Source organism: Ptychodera flava, chromosome 19 (genome assembly GCF_041260155.1).
Source record: "Ptychodera flava strain L36383 chromosome 19, AS_Pfla_20210202, whole genome shotgun sequence".
Lineage (NCBI taxonomy): Eukaryota > Metazoa > Hemichordata > Enteropneusta > Ptychoderidae > Ptychodera > Ptychodera flava.
In genome coordinates, this window is record NC_091946.1 from 33,167,231 (window position 1) to 33,184,981 (window position 17,751).

The 17,751-nt window shown below is 40.1% G+C and overlaps 1 long non-coding RNA gene across 1 annotated transcript; it reads right to left on the reverse strand.

Moving 5' to 3' along the window:
* Nucleotides 1-2,594: 2,594 nt before the first annotated feature.
* LOC139119324 (uncharacterized) lies at nt 2,595-16,821 on the reverse strand. Its single transcript, XR_011548904.1, has 2 exons — nt 16,372-16,821; nt 2,595-6,086 (listed from the first exon to the last, which is right to left on the reverse strand). It is a non-coding gene; the product is annotated as an uncharacterized lncRNA (long non-coding RNA).
* Between the last annotated feature and the right edge of the window lie 930 nt (nt 16,822-17,751).

Sequence of the window (17,751 nt, forward strand, 5' to 3'; positions counted from 1 at the left end):
AATTTTTATATTTATCAAGCAACATGAAACAACGGGCTGGAGAATTCGTCCAGTGCCTGTTTCATAACAAATGAATAATTTCTCCCTCCTTAAAATGTTCTTCATTCACATGTGTCACTGCCAATTTCCAATTCTGTTTTGTCAGGCGTTTCAAACAGTGTAGCGCCGCACTGGATACTAACTGGAACTGTTGGTGTGCATTCAGATTCCTGCATTCCTGAAATAACAGGGAGTGTCGTAGGAGGATTGCCAATGATAAATGGACTGTTAACCCTTGAGGGCCAATGTCAATTTTTTTATATTTATAAAATATAACCAAAACATTTTTTGCAGATTTTTCCCCCAAAAATGATTAAAAAATGTAGGCTATGTATAGTATTGTCCATTTGGTCAAAAATTTTCGAAAGAATTACAGAAAAATTCATAAAAATTAGTAAATAAAAATTGGTAAAATGTTGCACTAACATTTTGGTGGGAAAAATTACCGTACTCAAGGTTCAATGTTCTGGTAATGAAGACCGGTAAACTCACAATAAAATTGACAGACGTCGACAGGGACGCTCAGCTGGCAGCCTATACGTAAACCTGAGAGTCCGGCCCTGCAGTTTACAGTTGAATAAACTTCTAGCTTAAAATCAGTTGTTTAAACACTACAGTAAATAATGAATAGGGTAATAACATAGACAAAAAAATTGGATTCTGGGCATCATAGCTAGAGTATTGACAATGCAAGTTTTATCTTTCCTAAAGGGGTAAATACCAGCCATCTTGTCTTTCTCATCTGTACAGAGCTCCTCTTACGAAATGCTAAGCCCTATATTCTTGAGTCAGTCATACTAGTAGGCGCCACAGTCTGCTAACCCTACAGCAAAATTTTTAATATACGCCGTTTATCATGATTTTTATCGTGTTGTACAAATTTATATATTAATAAATTTTGTAAACGCTAGAGCAATTGATGCATGGTACAAAAGATACACAAATAATAAATGATGAAAAAAATAGGCAAAATTTTTTATTCAATATCGTAGCTGAATTGCATGCGATATTTTGTTATTCCTAAAGCAATGAAATTCATCGAAATAAAAGCTAGGTTGCTTTTTTCCACTGGAGGAAGGTAAACATGTCTGGTGTCGTTTGGTTGACGCCAATTGGTCGAGGTAACATTTCATACTGTCACGCATTAATTACCAACCCTGCAAAGATGAGCAGCAATATTAATAACTGTGTCAATATTTATGATGTACTCGAAATGCTGGTTGTTATTGATACTATAATCGTTCCTCCTTTCCAATATTTATGATGCACTCGAAAATGAGGAGCATGATAGTTTTAGAATGACCAGCATTCGAAAATATTATATATTATTGCCTGAATACATGGGTTATGTGCCCGAGAGCAGGGATAATTTGCCCGACGCCAGGAGGGCAAATTGTCTCCTGCTGCGAGGGCACATAAACCCATGTATTCAGGCAATAATATTTTTATTACATGCCTCTTCACACTTAATGCTATATAACATGTAGTTACATGCAGGGCATTTTCAAACAATTTTCCCATTATCGACCTGCATCAAGCAGATATTAACGAAAATCAAAAGAGCAGTGCGCGCATGGATATTTTATATCTAGCGTCTACTTTGACGTCGAAAACGTCGAAGGGCTTCACTGGACCGGGTAACCACGGAAACTGGTCAGTACATCGTTCACCGGCCCGCTAACTTCTGGATGTTCCTATTCAAATCAGTACGCTGATTTGCACTCACATCGAGGCATGTAATAACATACATAATTGACTCAGTGACTGTCGTGAATAATCGGCATAATTTACTATTCAGAGTAAGACATTAAAGCATTGCATCTTGCAATTGATTGAATACTCAAGCTTACCATGACCTTTGGCTCAAATAGTGGTAAAAGCGCCACATAACCTCTTCAAGCCTTGTGTGTGGAAATAATCGCGATTCATATAAAACACTTATATGTTTGTTTTATAGTTCTATTGCAAAATTGCTGAAAGTAAAAGTATTCCAGAACTAAATAGACTGCATTCAAAACAGAATAATTGAATCCGAGAGAGCAAAGTACATACCGGCCCATGAGTAAAAGCGACTTAAGGAAGAGTTCCCTTTCTGGAAATACTCCCAAGTAATAATATTTTTTTCCCCAGTGAGCTGCCGTGTTTATATAAAGGTATCAAAAGAAAATTTATTATAATTTTGAAATCAGATGACTTAATAGAATAAATTACACGGACTGCTATGTACACTGCATCACTAGAGTAGCTCGTTGGTGTGGCCCAGAAAAAAGTTCCCGGGTGGTATGAATGACCGCAGGATACAACTGCTGATCGACAGGGTGACCTACGCATGCGTTGAACTTATTTAATAATATTGGCGCATGAGCAGAAGATTTCTTAACCAGATTGATATTCTGTTGTTCTATCAGTCCACTGAGCAAACTGTAAATGAGACCTTACCGAGGCAGAACTGGGGTTCAGGGCGATTGTTTCTGACAGTACACAAGGTGAAGTAGGGACACGTGTATCCAGTATGGCAAGGCGTTTCTGTAATAACGAGAACAGCGAGACATCTATTGCATTGAAAAAATTTATTGCCCAGTCCCATTTGTCCATTATAAAATCGCACAGTTATCCAACTGTCCAAATGCTTAAACTTACAATGTAGCACCATCTTTCACTTCTGGCTCTTCAGAAATAATCTTACTTGAATTAATTGTAGCATACTTAAAATGATGGAAAATATCGGTGTACAGATATTCTAGTTGCTAATTAAAGCGACAAAGTCGGCCATTTTTCATGAATTTCGTTTGATGCAAGATACTACTTACATCATCGTTTGACATGTTGAAAGATACTGAATGATTGGGTAACGAAAATAAATTAATGGTCATGACCATTAATTCATTTTCGCCATAGTTTCATGTATCGTGTCTAAAATCGGGGTCGAATATATGCATGGTTACCCAATCATTCAGTATCTTTCAACATGTCAAACAATATAAGTAGTATCTTGCATCAAACGAAATTCGTGAAAAATGGCCGACTTTGTCCCTTTAATATATCTATAAAGTGGAAAGTGTACATGCCCTTAATGGCGTAATATTATAATGTTAACGGTTTTCGAGATACCGTCAACCTTTATGAATTTAAATGTTTATTCGTAGACACTCCAAAATTTATCTCATTACAAGATAGCACCATCTTTCCTCTCTGACATTTGCTAGAAATCATCTAACTTGTATTTTTACATTACTTAAATACTTATGAAGTAAATATTAATTTCATGTGATATTTTGGAAATTTGACCTAGACAATTGAGGAATCAAACATAAGGCATATCTCTGAATCTGATGTTAATCGGTGACAAACTAAATTTTATCCGAATTCAAAATCACTGAGCTTTCTTTTGTCCAGGCTTTAACTGAGGTATATTGGATGTAATGTTTGTAAAAACAGGATAAACATGTTGAACGATAGCAAAAACTTATCTCCTGTTCGTTCCGCAGCCTCTGCAATCAGGTGTTTCAAAAAAGACAAAATTGACGATTCAATTGAGGTACACTGTTTTGGTTTACACTAAATGGTTATTCCCTGGCATTGCAGTGATGTCGAAGCTCGGTTTTATCATCAAAGTTTTCAGCCTGTCGGAATATGTTGTCCTGTTTAAATGTCTGATGTGAGATAAAGGTATTTGAGATTGGTGAAAATTGATTAACCCTTTGAGTGCTGTAATTGTTCCAACCAAAATTTTAGTGCAACATTTTTACCAATTTCTATGAATTTTTCTGTAACTTTTGATAATTTTGGACCAAATGAATATCACATTTCCTTCGGTATAGTTTGTTATCAAAAGTTTGACAAAAATCTGAAAAAATTGACTCGGGTATTATCCTAAAGATGACAAAAATTGACTTTGGCGCTCAAAGGGTTAACAGCTCATGCAGTTGCTGACCATCCCTTCTCAGTAGAGGAGTGAATATTATAAGATTTGTTGTTATGGTGACCCTTTACTTGATTAAAAAAGTAACAAATCTCTTGTTTGCATCACAATAAAACAAGAATATTTCAAAAGGTTTGTGTTTTTGAGGCTATATTTCAAACGGCTCATACTTCGCTAACGCGCCACTGAGCGCGTCAAGCCACAACACGGACTGGCCAAGATATGTCACAGAGAAGGCGCCCTCTACGATGGTCTGCGCGTTGTGGACATAAACCGTTGTACCAGGTTTGATCATTTGTGACGCCCAATATATTGGCTTCATACTGCCAGACTTTGCGGGGAAAGTTCTCGTTGCCGCTGATCCTATTATAATGATTATATCCCAGACAGTTCCTTTCAAATCGTTCGGAAATTCCTCCGCAAGCGCAGTTACATTGTTGAGATAGTATTTCCATTTTGCTTGGTCTGTCAAGCAGTGCGCTAGAATTGTTGTAACATTTGGTAATGACTTGAACTGGTCGGCCAAGCTTCCATCCGTGACGAGAGTTGTTTGTCCATTTCCATTGGCCCTTTGCCACAATATGATATCTTCACTCGCACCGAACACGAGTAGTTTCGTACCAATAGGTCGGAACAGAATGTCGTTCACGATGGCGGAAGATTGACCTAGCGTAAATATCATGTCTTCATGAAAAAATCTCTGTAACATTTGGAAATTTTCGTCCGTTCCCATATCGTCCAATATGACGCTCAAAGTTTCTAAAATGTTATCGGACGGGACCGTCGCTACATTGTGTTTGTCACGGTTGACGACTGACGGCAATATCCAGTGATTCAACCCGAAAGATTTTGATAACCCGACATAACATTTGGCGGGAAAACGTCTACAGTTGAAATTTGGAGGGACTATTTCGACTACATGGGTCCCAGGTTGACAGAATACGACATTTGACAAAGAGGAACTGTGTGGGGCGATGACAATGAAAGCCTGTGAGAAAAATTCCTTGTTCTTCTGCCATTCCTTTTGTGAAGCCGTCACGGTGGTGAGTGTAAATGGTTCGGGAAGGGCCGCGCGTATAGCACCAAGAATTTCGTTTTCGTTTGCGATAGTCAGCAAAGCCCCGTCGACTTCTCGAAGATACAGTATGATATCCGTGCTGATGACGGTCGTCCTGCCTGGCAACTGTTCGAGAGAATTAGGTGGTATGAATCCTTGGGTGTAAGGTACGTAACTCGGCAAGAAGCTCGCATGGTATACATTTTTGGCGCGGAAAATCACGTCCGCACCGGGCTGAACGATTTTTCGGTCACCAAGGTCGCAGAAATACATCAACAGTTCCGAAGATAGCTGCGATTTTATCAAAACTCTCAACGAAGCCGTGGACGTTATGAAGTCACACGATACGTTTAAAAGTGGTAGAATTCCAAATACGAAATCTTCAAATGTTTCCTGTTTAATGTCCAAAAGGGACAAAATCTCCGAAAAACTTTGATTCACATCAGGTTTTATCCTGTTGTCTAAAGACCTTCTAATACCTTGTTTGAAGTCATGTATCGTTTCATTGTCATAAATTGAACCTGAACTTGTAATAAAGCCATCAGATAGTCTTCGGATGACCCCTCTTGTGGGCACTTTCCACATGTGTCCAAAAACTTGTAAGAAATTCTCCTTATAAACGACATTTTTAACTTCCTCGATAGCTGTGAGTCCTTGTGTAGTGTGAAAAGCGTCATTTTTCACAAAATCATCGGTTTCATTCGGCTTGTAACCCTCCAGCTTTCTCGCCTGCAAGACCTGGTGCGTCAGGCCCGGTGAAATTTTCCATTTTGCCTCCTCGTCGACTGGCGGCGCTGTCTGTGTGAAAATCGGATCCAACAAAGTCATGTTGCTGATGAACACAAACATGGCCACTGACATCACAATGGCCAGAAATCTGCACCCCCGGGAGACTTTCTTTCTACGGAATATGTGCCCCATCATTCAGTTTGAGGTGGCGAGACTGTTTCCAATTTCAGCGTGTTCGACGAGATCGTCCCATCGTCGCAACAGGCGTCGAAATGCTCTGTTCTGACGTCAGCAGACAGGGCTTCTACCAACAGCACCGATGCGAAAGAGCGCTGACCTCTGTAATTAAAACAGAAAAAAAAAAACTGATGAAAAATTACAATCTGGGCATGTACATGCCATACACAGTAATAGGGCAATTAATTACCTACAAGGGTCCAATCTACAAAGCGACAGAATAACCCTGATATGAAGAAACTGATCTCCAGTTGACGTGTCTATTATTTTTATACCAGTAACTTGAAACCTTGCTGGCATGATGTAGCTGAAAGTTATCCACTCATAATCTGTCGTACATGATATAAATTTAAACGTGCCGAAGAGTTGATGTCAATATGACCGATACACTAATTTTTTTATCATCGTGCCAGCAAGTTGTCTCATATTGAATGTAGCTTGAGTTCCTCATCGATTCTGGCCACGCGTGCACGTTGACATCTTGACATATATTTTTACCACTAGCAAAACTGACTTTCAGTCGTGGTAACACTGTCGACTTTCAAGAATATAAATGGAAAATTGAGCAGCGTTTCTTGCTCGAGTTTCGATTTGGTCCGAGTCACGCTAACAGTATACGCGTTCTACTACAGGCACGAGTCATACGAGATGCTACAGCTTTGGCGCGGAATAATTGGACCCTAGGCTTGCTCCAGGTCCCTAAATTGTGAGAAAATGCGCTCGATTTCAGAACCTTCTCTTGTTTCATTTTCCATTTGAAAATGTTGTCATTTGATGGTTTGAAGTACAGCGCAGCTGCATTGTTTCTGACTCCATACTTTTTCAATACAACGAACGCAAACACACGATTTTTTTCTTATGACCGTAAACCACATGCTTGAACCACGTTTAGGTGTACCGCTGGAAGTCTACGCATCGGACAAGCTAAACGGGCGAATGAGTCGCCATTTTAGTGTATTCACAGCTTTCCAAATCCAAACACAGTCTCATCATCTTAAATTCTAAAGCCGAACTTATGCCGATTCGTGATATGGTGGGAAGGAAATTTAAACTTCAAATCGTCTCCCTTCCAAGTTGTTCTGACGATACTAGAATTTGTTTTGTCAACTATCCTTTCATTGTGTTGATGTTTGAATATGCCGAATGATGTGACTGGCGCACTAAATAATTTAAAAGTCCAAAGACACAGACTCTGCCCTAGAAACGTGCGATTGTGCAGCCAGTAACCATTTGACTGTGCCTGACGTTATGATTGATATAAGTAATGCATGTGGAGATGTGCCTCGATTTGCAGGTTGACCTCGAAGTTTCACCTCGAGCCACAAACGAGAGGAAATATTTGTTAACTTTAATCTCTATAGATGAGAGAGAGAGAGAGAGAGAGAGAGAGAGAGAGAGAGGAGAGAGAGAGAGAGAGCATGCACAGTGACAGATTTAGAAAAAGAAAAAGAGAAGGTTCCGATGAGGACACAGACAACACACATGATTACTGTCGTCGCTCCTTCGTCTGCACTATTCTAAAAATTTCATTCTAACTCCAGTTTCAGTTTGTTTCGAAGTGCAATCTGTACTCCTATGCCATGGTAAGTTCATGCAATTGAAGATGTGTTACGTCAATATGGTTTCAGCTGCATCATGTGAGGGCGCGAAGGTCAGGCTTTGCTTGTTGACTGTTTATCGATTTTCTCTTCCGAGTAAGCTGAAGTAATATGACGTGCTTGAAATCCCTGAAAACAATACCTGTACGTAAGATTGAAATGGATGCGGTACGGTGGGCAAAGGTCACGCAGAACCATTGAAACTGATTTCTATCAGACATCGAAGAATTCGTGTCCTTAAGGAGATGTTATCTTTCCGTCAGGGTGAATCATGAACGAAACAATTTGAAATGTACATTGCACATGTAGATAGGGGTGTTGCCAATATTAGACTTATCAGTATGCGACACCGTATAAAATCATTACAAGACTGTTATTCAGTACAGGATTTAGTGAATATTTTAAACGAAGACGTAAGAAGCACTGCTTGCAATGATTGATGACTTCTCCGAGAACGCGTACTTCCTGCAAGAAGCGACTCTTTCTTAGGACTGTACGCGTGTCATACGATCGTTTCGAAGCAGCTGGTCGTACGATATATTTTAAGCAGAATTCAAATATGGTAACATAGTTCAAATAAAGATACAACCTGTCTGTCATATCCTTTTCGAAAACTCGAAGGTTACGCCTTTAAATAGCACCATCCAATTGCAACGTATAGCTGTTTCAGTGATGCAGCTTTTATTAACAATAGCCCGGGGTTGTGGCGATCTATAGACCTGACACGTCTGTCTGAATATAATTTCAAAATATTTGTCATAACTTTGTCGAACAACATTGTTTTCTTTATCAGTCTTTCCAACCCCACATATACAGTATGGTAATTTTACTGACCATACCTCTAGGCTCTCAATATTGCACTGTGTATGGTTCAGATAGCAAGATACTGTTTATTAAAATCTTAATTGGGCTAATGTACAAACTTGTTGAAGAAAGCCATGCTTGAAATTACACTGTAATTCACGGCGGGGTTATTCTTAGGTCTGCTCCCGCCATTCTTGAACGGATACAGTTTAATCATGTTGAGGTTACCCAGCGTCTCCAGGACGGCTCAGAGTGTATTAGTCAGAGTGTCTAATTGGTTGATTTGATTCGATAACCCCAGGCAACGACGCGACGTGAACGCGATATGAGATATCCGGTCCCAATATGCATTGCGAACAACATATAAGATTGGGCAGCAACAGAATAATGTATCACTTTATACGTTAAAGAGACTATAATGGATAATTTTATCCAATTTGTTAATGACAAACTTTTGAAAGGACCAGTAGCTCTAACTTTTGATGTTTTTTAAAAACTTTTTGTATGTTAATTGCAATTTCTTGATATACCCTCTTAAGCGTGTTGAAATACTCATGGCTTCTTTAGTGCAAAAATCACTGTGCTTGTTTACATTTGAATTAGAGTTTGGATCAGAATTCTCATGTCAACAATAACAATGCAGTCTACACATGTACAGGCTGAGTTGACGAGCTGAATACTGTTTTCCTCAACAGGCTTTGTGGAGTAGACCAGGAAACTGTCGTTGACATTGAGAAAATTACAGTGAAAATGACATCAAAAAGTAACAGGCACCGGCCCGTTGAGAGAGGAGATGGGAAAGGCTGACGGATATACTGAGGCCTTTGCCGTTATGATACTGTCGCCCTTTCTTCATATTTCCAAAACAAAGCAATTATTAACATATCCCGCCGCTGTGGTCACATTACCGTCCTCGCATCAAATGTTAAAACAGCTCCATCAGAGATCCAGGGATACGCTGTGAATCAGCTGCAGAATAGGTCGAGTACATTAACAATATTTGTAATTCAAATTTGATGTGTTCTTGTTAACACGATTTGAACTATTCCGGGATGAGAGCTACTTTGAGGTGAAAGGGGAATACTTTGAGGTGAAAGGGGAAAGAAATTATTCAACGCTTCTAAAAACATTCACGTGATAAAATTACAGTTGCCACTGAATTATTATTTTCGTATAAAAATTTGAAAGAGCTGGTAAAGAAAGAGGGATAGATTTTTAAACTTTTACCACAAAGTTGGCGATTTATCCCCTGGCAGAAATAGTACAAACCGCATTGCTGTTCTTCAGTTTATCGGTCGAGAACAGCTTGCATACACTGCGACTTCCGTTTCTCAGCGGTTCGAGGTTTAATGGCTTGCCTAAGGACTGATATGTATTTTGATCGAGACAATTTTGCCAGACTTAACATTATGGGACAAGTCCTTGTGACCATCCTTCCCGACAGGCATGTGTCAACACATGTATACACGATCAGACGCCACTCTACGTTGAGTTTCTGTCCAATACGATAAAAAGATGACAAGCGAACGACAAATCCGTGGATCCTGGACGTTTTGAACTTTGCAATTACGTCCTTTGAATCCCTAAAACGCGTTGTACATACTGTTCCCATGGCTTTTGACATACTGAACTGCTTTTTAGCTGACAAGAAAGTTGGTTGCCCTTTCCTAACGCGATGACCGTTGTAGATCCTTCCATTCTAAAACAAACACGTTTGGTTCTGGCAAACAACAGCGCCGTTTTCGTTGAATCTATACCTTTCATGTATCTTAAATTCATCATTTTATTTTTTAACTAGGCAGGTTATGTAGAAGCAAATTAATTTCCGCGTACTTTCTTCTGTTTGGTTCTATAATTCTCGCGAGAGAACTTAAAGGGTCCGAAGAAGACCGAGAGAAAAATAGTTGAATACAAGCACTCCTGTGTGTGCTCAGATATGAATAACGCAAGAATCTTGGGAGGTCATTATTTCATGGGGATGTTCCTATTAATTGACCCAGATGACGGTTAAAATAATACTTGTTCCAAGTGTCCTCTGAAGGAATGTAACACGCTTTACTGCATACAGATGTTCATATCTCGTCCTGCAGTGACCGACGGAATTCATTTACCGCTGGCGGGAAAATGTCGGCGGGAAATATTGACTGACGTCACTGCACATATCGTGTATATTGACACATTTACAGTCAAAACGCGTCTCAGCACGTAATGGCAAAATTCATCTATCGGGGAGCGAGACGCTGAAATGAGATTAATGGCTTAGGATATTAGGAAAGATTCTCACAACTTTATCAATAGAGAGAATCAAGGACTTAAAAGCCATATTGTGCCGGTGGTACATCAAAAATGTGTCAACATCAATATTGGTGTCGACTCATTCCGAAGCTCTGTTTCAGCGAAGCGTAAATAGGCGATGAGTAAATCCGTGTAATGCGTTTCCAGCGACTGCCCACGTCTGTAATCATTGTTAATGTTGCGGTTATATCGATCGCGATATTTCCGTATCTTATCTGACTATCCGATATGTTCTTCAAAAAGTGTTTTATCTCCGCTTTTCTCATATCTTTATCCCATTTCTGTCCCACTGGCCACACCCAACGAACTCACGAAACCACTTAAAAATACTCGAGGTTTTGCCTCATGTATGACCCGTCGTGTTTTATTCATTTACGAGAGGCGTCCGATTTCAGTTATCATGACCAGTATGTCTCCCTGTCATAGCATATCAAAGTTCAGACGACCTCTTCAACTTTCGTTTCTCTTTTGTTCAGTAAGTGAACATTACTTTTTGTTGGTGTCATCCATGAATACAAAACCTGGCTTGACTTGTGTAAAATAAGTTCCAACCTCCGGATATAATAAACAATAGTTGACTAAAGACGGCAGATGATATCGAAGTGCAAAGTCCGCTAATGTCATGAACTTTAAGATCTCGCGTAATGTCAATGACCTAAACAACCCTTTCTTGCCTGCATGGGAAATATATCATAGCACAGAAATACCATGCCGAGTTGAATACACATACAGTAATACTAGCTTGTTCCTTTTTGCTAAGTAACTTTAAAACACGAATTTCACAGAAATACCTTAACGAAACCAACGCATAACAGAATGAAAAGAGGACAGTTAATAATTAATGTCGAAACCTGAAGGGTCTTTACATCGACACGATAACTCTAAAGCAATGATAACAAGCAGTTTCGGACCTATTTAAAGTAACATGTCCTTTTGTGAAGGAAAAGCTGTACGTGAAGAATTAAGAAATGTCAACACCATCAATTGTCAAGTTCACAAGGAAAAAGTTATCAGAAATAGAATTGTGTGTAATAAATACTGTAAAACTTACGCTCCTGGCGAGGAAGTCCGTCACCGTATCGCGAATTCACACTAATCATCTGTGTCAATGCAACACTGTGGAGGAGACGCCGCTATTAAGCGGGAACTTGTCGTGGTCATGGAAACGCGCAAGCGCGGATTTTTTAGCCGCACAGTCAGTCGCACAGGCATGATATCATTCATGACGGATAGAGTTCTTAACCTGTGTGTTCAGTGCGATAACCTGACAACGAACTGTTCAAGGTCGCCCAGACCAGGGTGAGGGGGGATATTAATTGCGCCTCCTATCGTCTTGTTTCAATTTTAATCTGCGGACGAAAGCATTTGAGCCAGGAAGCCAGCAGTAGTTTCGATCAATCACGCTTCTTTTGTGCGGAAAAGTGCGGGACGCGCCCGTCCAGTTAACGAGAATTTATGGCTTCTCATTGAAAATCTCATCTCCGGTGGGCGTTTTTAACTTCGTGCACCCTTATGGACAACGTCAGATGAAATAGAAACTCGGTCGGTATCTAACTTTGGTAACGGTGAGCCTGGGTCAGCAAATAACGATTTTGATTTGACGGATAGATCGCCCTTCGCGCCAACGATTCTACATGTAACGTCCCAGTAACTCGTCTAATCATCAATATGCGTTCAAAGAATTCAAATTTATTTTTAAAATATTAAAGGAAGCCTGTGGTATGTGATTCATTTTTCGGATGCATCATCAAATTTTGAGAATGAACACCATTGCTATGAGAGCGCCAAGGGCACCATTTTATACATATCTGTTATTCCAATCATTTTTTGTCTGGGTCGGAAAGTGATCTCGGCCAGTCGTCTCCCCGGGGAACATTTTACCCTGTCGGTCGTTCGGTCACACTGTTTTCTCTTTTTGCGTCACACATTTCAGTGAACCTGACATGGATACCACGCAGACATGCAAATTAGTTATAATATAATACAAATTTCTAACAATATAGTCGTCGACTAAACTCCACCAATTGTGAGTCACATTGCCACCATCGAGACCCGTAGTGAAGAGCTTCCTTGCAGAATTTTGCGATCCTCGATTTTATCATTTTTTTCCCCATCATTTAGTGAAGAATCAAAATGATTGAAGGATCAAAGCAAAGGAATTTCTTGCTTTCTAACTATATAACCGTCGCAGAAATGTAATGTAACCCCACATATATATATCAAAAAACGCGTGTTCTCAATTAATTATCATTCCAAACCCACTTTGCCATTGTACTCTGTAATCAGTGACATCTGTGCGATCATATTTTGGCGCAGACGACATATAAGCCGAGAATATTGTGTGCATTCAGCAGTGAACAATGCAAGCACACATCGCATCACGCCATGTTTTATATACATATGTAATGAAGTAGTCATTTACTCCTACTTTATATCATATAACTATATATCTATCCGTTCAAAAAATTTCAAAGCTGAGCTAGGAACACATTCAGTATGATCACTGACAGTCGCGGTTTTAATATGAGCGGGAACGTGATGCTGCATTTTGAAGGTCACTGCTGTCGGCTTCAATACAATAAAAATGCATTTTCCTTGAACACGTGGATAATAGGCTGAATCAGACCGACCTTCCCGTGTGAAAAAAACGTGAGAATGTTCAGAATCACTACCGCTCGTTCACATCGTCAAAATGACCGAAGAAACGTTTTCCCGCCAAATTTGTTTACCGCGATTCCAAGGATCTTTAATATCTCATCGATTTTTGTTTTATTTTGGCGGAAAATGGGCTAAAATATTCAGATGATATTACTTTGAACAAAACCAGGGAATCTAGATAATCACAGCTCTAAATGTTATCAGCGGAATCCACAACCTAACTGTTTACCGGAAACGGAAGTGATTGAAAGAGGTGCTTGAACGATACCAAGGATAGTGTGATCAAGGAGGCGGTAATGTGTTCACTCAGACATACACCTCCGATCAGTGTTGCGGTAAAATTGACCGCAATGAAGTCCAAACAGATAGCAAACAGACCGCGAAACGATATGATCGTATTATTTGCGTTCAAGGTTGGGTTGTGCTGTACAATTAGCCAGTCTGGGAAAATTTTTAGTTTCGCTTAAAAGCCCATTCAGTTTCTAGGCCGTACACCACAACGACGGTCTTTAACTCTGATTGCAAATGGAATCCTTTTTTTCTGTATATACTGTAAAGGTGTTATAAAATTCAGTAACTAATCAATTAGCAAAAAATAGACAAAAACAGACAGGGAATAAATAAACAAATAAATAAATAAATAAACTCCTAAATGAGTAAAGAAATGGAGAAAAACACAATCGCAAAAACTGTTTCTGGTGTGAGAATAAAATGTATAAGTTTTACAATGTCGTCACTAAAACAGAGTTTGAGTTGCGGGACAGACGATTATTAACATTGGAAAAACATTGAAAGATTGAAAAAATTAGTTAATATTAAGCGTTTTCTTATCTATTGTTGGAAAATTTGATCGACTGGTTTTCGTCCTGTTAAAATAGGACGAAAACTTAAGTAGCACCTTTTTAATGTTCTGGGTCGTAGTCGGTCAGCCATAATGTCCATTTAATTTGTGTTGCTTGAAAGAAGTTTAGGTAGACGACTGTACACCAGGGCCAGGTAGCGGTGTACATGTGAGGCAGACTTTTTTCAGCGATCTAACTGTCAGTACTTATGCGACAGGCCGAATATGATTTTAAGGAGACTTGCTGTGTAGAAATGAGACTTTGGATATTCGCGGAAAGGGGGACGTGACCCCACTGTGCATGCGCTCATTGATGTCTATAGCAAATTCCATAAATTGATTTCGTCTGCTAGAACGCTCTAGGGGATGTGAAACATTGTGGAAATTTCACAGTTCCGACCAATGATCAAATTATTGTCTGAAACTTTGAGGAAAGAATGGAGGGAATTCGAGATGGCCCTCCTAGTGAATGTCATCTGGACTAAGTGCATAGCGTCTGAGAATCACGGGGTAGTTTGACGATAGCCTGCGGTTTCTCCGTTGGGATTGTAAACGTTTCATTCGTATCGTATTCTGGTCACCGAAAGATCCCCGAGCTGGCCATACCGGACGAACTATTTCTAAATGGAAATACATGTAAAAGCAACCACTTTCTGATATGATAAGCAAACTGACCACACCAACTTCCGTCTCCGCCCAAACTTGTCTTAATACAATACTGACACCTTTAAAAACCACGAATAGAGTCATGGGCACACCCCAGCTACGTCACGTGATGGTGTCTCCTTCTGGCACACTTCTATGGCTTCTCATTCATAGCAGTGTTGATGCAATTTAATATAGACTTTGTTTAGGTTTGAAAACAACCGGAACTCAGTTGACCAGTGAAATAAAAGCCCTCGAATCTAGTCAATTAAAGTTGATTCGATGCTCAGCGAAAGACTTTCGATTCTATTCTCGCAGGCTGAACATTCAACCTTTTTGTGAACGGATGCAGTTCCATGCGGGGCCTTTGTCGAGAGTCACCCCTGGTAACATGGACATTCCGCACGGTCATCTGCCCTCTTGCCGGGGTTGTAGACCGCCTCTGTTGTGAGGGTTGAACTTTCTGCAGCCGCGTTTGATTTGGCATTCCCAAGGAACAAAAATGTATATGCTCATTGACATAAATTTGTAAGACACTCATTGACCTCAATTTCCACACAGCCTCAACATTTCTGGAGAGTGGCTGGCACTCCCAGTCATATATCGGTAACCTTGAGATCGTGGGAACATAGCCCCCCTCCCGTGTCGTGAAACCAGAGGGTCGCGGCGTATACCTGTTGTATTTCAAAATTCTATTTGCACTTAGAGCTTTTTGCAGTTTAATTGTTAAACATCGAGAAATCACAGAGATCAGAGGTAAGAAAAGGCCAAACCAAACCAAATAAACACAAACTAAAAAGAGGTCATAAACGTTTGCACTGATCAGGTCGACGAAAATATGTCATTCGTACGGGAAGATCGTGAGAATTTTGGCCGTCGGAATCATCGAGTTTGCAATATGACTCGTCAGCCTGTGGCAGAAACTTTGTAACAGGCATGCGCTGCTGGATCTGCAACTATATACCTTTTCTGAGCGAATGTAAGTTAGCATATGCAGGCGGGTAAACTGCCTCACCATATTGTTAATGGGGCCTTTGTTTGGTCATGCTCGACAAGACAAAAATAGCCGTGTGTGATACATGCATTGTCCGTAAAACCAAGGTCTGTTTACGAAAAACGAGTGCGAATAGCGATTTGACAAAATGGCCGGGGAAAAAACAGCTTCTGCAAAAGGTGTGCATATGTGGTTAAGCGTCCGTGACCACATTCATATAAACTATAAATGAAATATCCTCGACGTATTAATCATCATCTTGGCGTCCTTCGACAAATCCAATCATCCGTGCCTCTTCCTCAGCTGTTAACATCGTGTAGCGCTGGCAAATGTGGTGTTACACTACGCTAGAACCGTGCCAGTTCAACAACGCTTACACCAAACAGTTAATTTTACTTTTCCCATTCACGGTCCTTCCATTGTGAGCTACCGGTCTTACGTCATCACCCTCGCTCTTCAAGTGGACAACAAAATCTATAGGTGAAAGTGTCGTTCTTAAAGTAAGGCAATCAGAGCGTGCGACTGAACGTAAAGAGAACGTAGAGTACCCACCTGTCCTGTCTCACCGGCAACGGATTGCACAAGTGAATAGATAAAACTTCGACGTTAATGCTCCGTCAGCGGGGAGCAGTTACCGCCGCGCCGATCAGATCTGACTTTGTCCGCTCTCAAGTTCTACTGTGCCCGAGTTTGTGGTTGAAAAGGCAATTATTCAAAATCTTGTTTGTGCGCTTCTAGGCCCGTAGCTTTTTGGTGAATGACTGCCACTGCATTAATATGTAAATATTCGGTCCATTGACAGAGTCAGGAATATCTTAGGTGTGAAAACAGGGCCAGTGTTCAGCACTGACAAAATGTATGCTGCACGCTGGGGCACTGTGCGTTCATGCTACTCTAACAGGTCAAACCACGTGCTATTAAAATGAAGGTTTTGTTTTGAAATCAACATATTGGGGGCAAAGGTACTCACACTCATGCAGGATAACCAGTGACCTTGACAACACTATGCGCGTGATGAACAGGGGCATTGTGTAGGAGTGAGTTGGCGGATGACGTACCCCAAGGAACGCAACTTTATTACACTCTAGTCCAGCGGCGAAACTTAACAAAGCAACGTCTCGCATTCCTGTACTTATTTTTGTCAACAAGACGAAATACCTGTTACACGTACATTATTTATATCTGAAACAGTAAACGAGACAAAACAGTTTACAACGAGCATGCGCACAAGGACGAGCTCGACGGTGAGGAAGAGTAACCGTGGTGAAACCAGTAAAACTTTCGTAGACATTTCCCTTTGTTAGGACATGGAGGTAGGAAAACTCCGAGAACAAGAGTCGCAATACGGGTCAGATCACAGGGTCCTCGAGCTCCGATGATGATGGTGATTAAACATTTAAAAATGAAGAAAAATAAAAATATATTTGGACTCAGTAAAGTTGTTGTTGTTGTTGTTGTTGTTATTGTTGTTGTAGTTGATAGTATTTGCAGAACAGGACAAATTATGCGCTGCAAAATTCAATACAGCCTCACTGTACACATGGAGGTAAGCTACCTCCATGCTATACACAAGCGCTGCAAAATTCAATACAGCGATATTGATGATGATGATGATTAAATATTTAAAAAGGAGAAAAATAAAATTTATTGGACTCTGTAAAGTTGTTGTTGTTGTTGTTTTATTATTGTTGTTGTTGTTGTTGTTGATAGTATTTGCAGAAAAGAACAAATTATGCGCTGCGAAATTCAATACAGCCTTACTATACTATGCGCTGCAAAATTCAATACAGCCTAACTATACATGTGCGTTGCAGCCTAACTATACTATGCGTTGCAAATTCAATACAGCCTAACTATCATGTGCGTTGCCGCCTAACTATACTATGCGTTGCAAATTCAATACAGCCTAACATTACCCAAGGGTTGTCACTT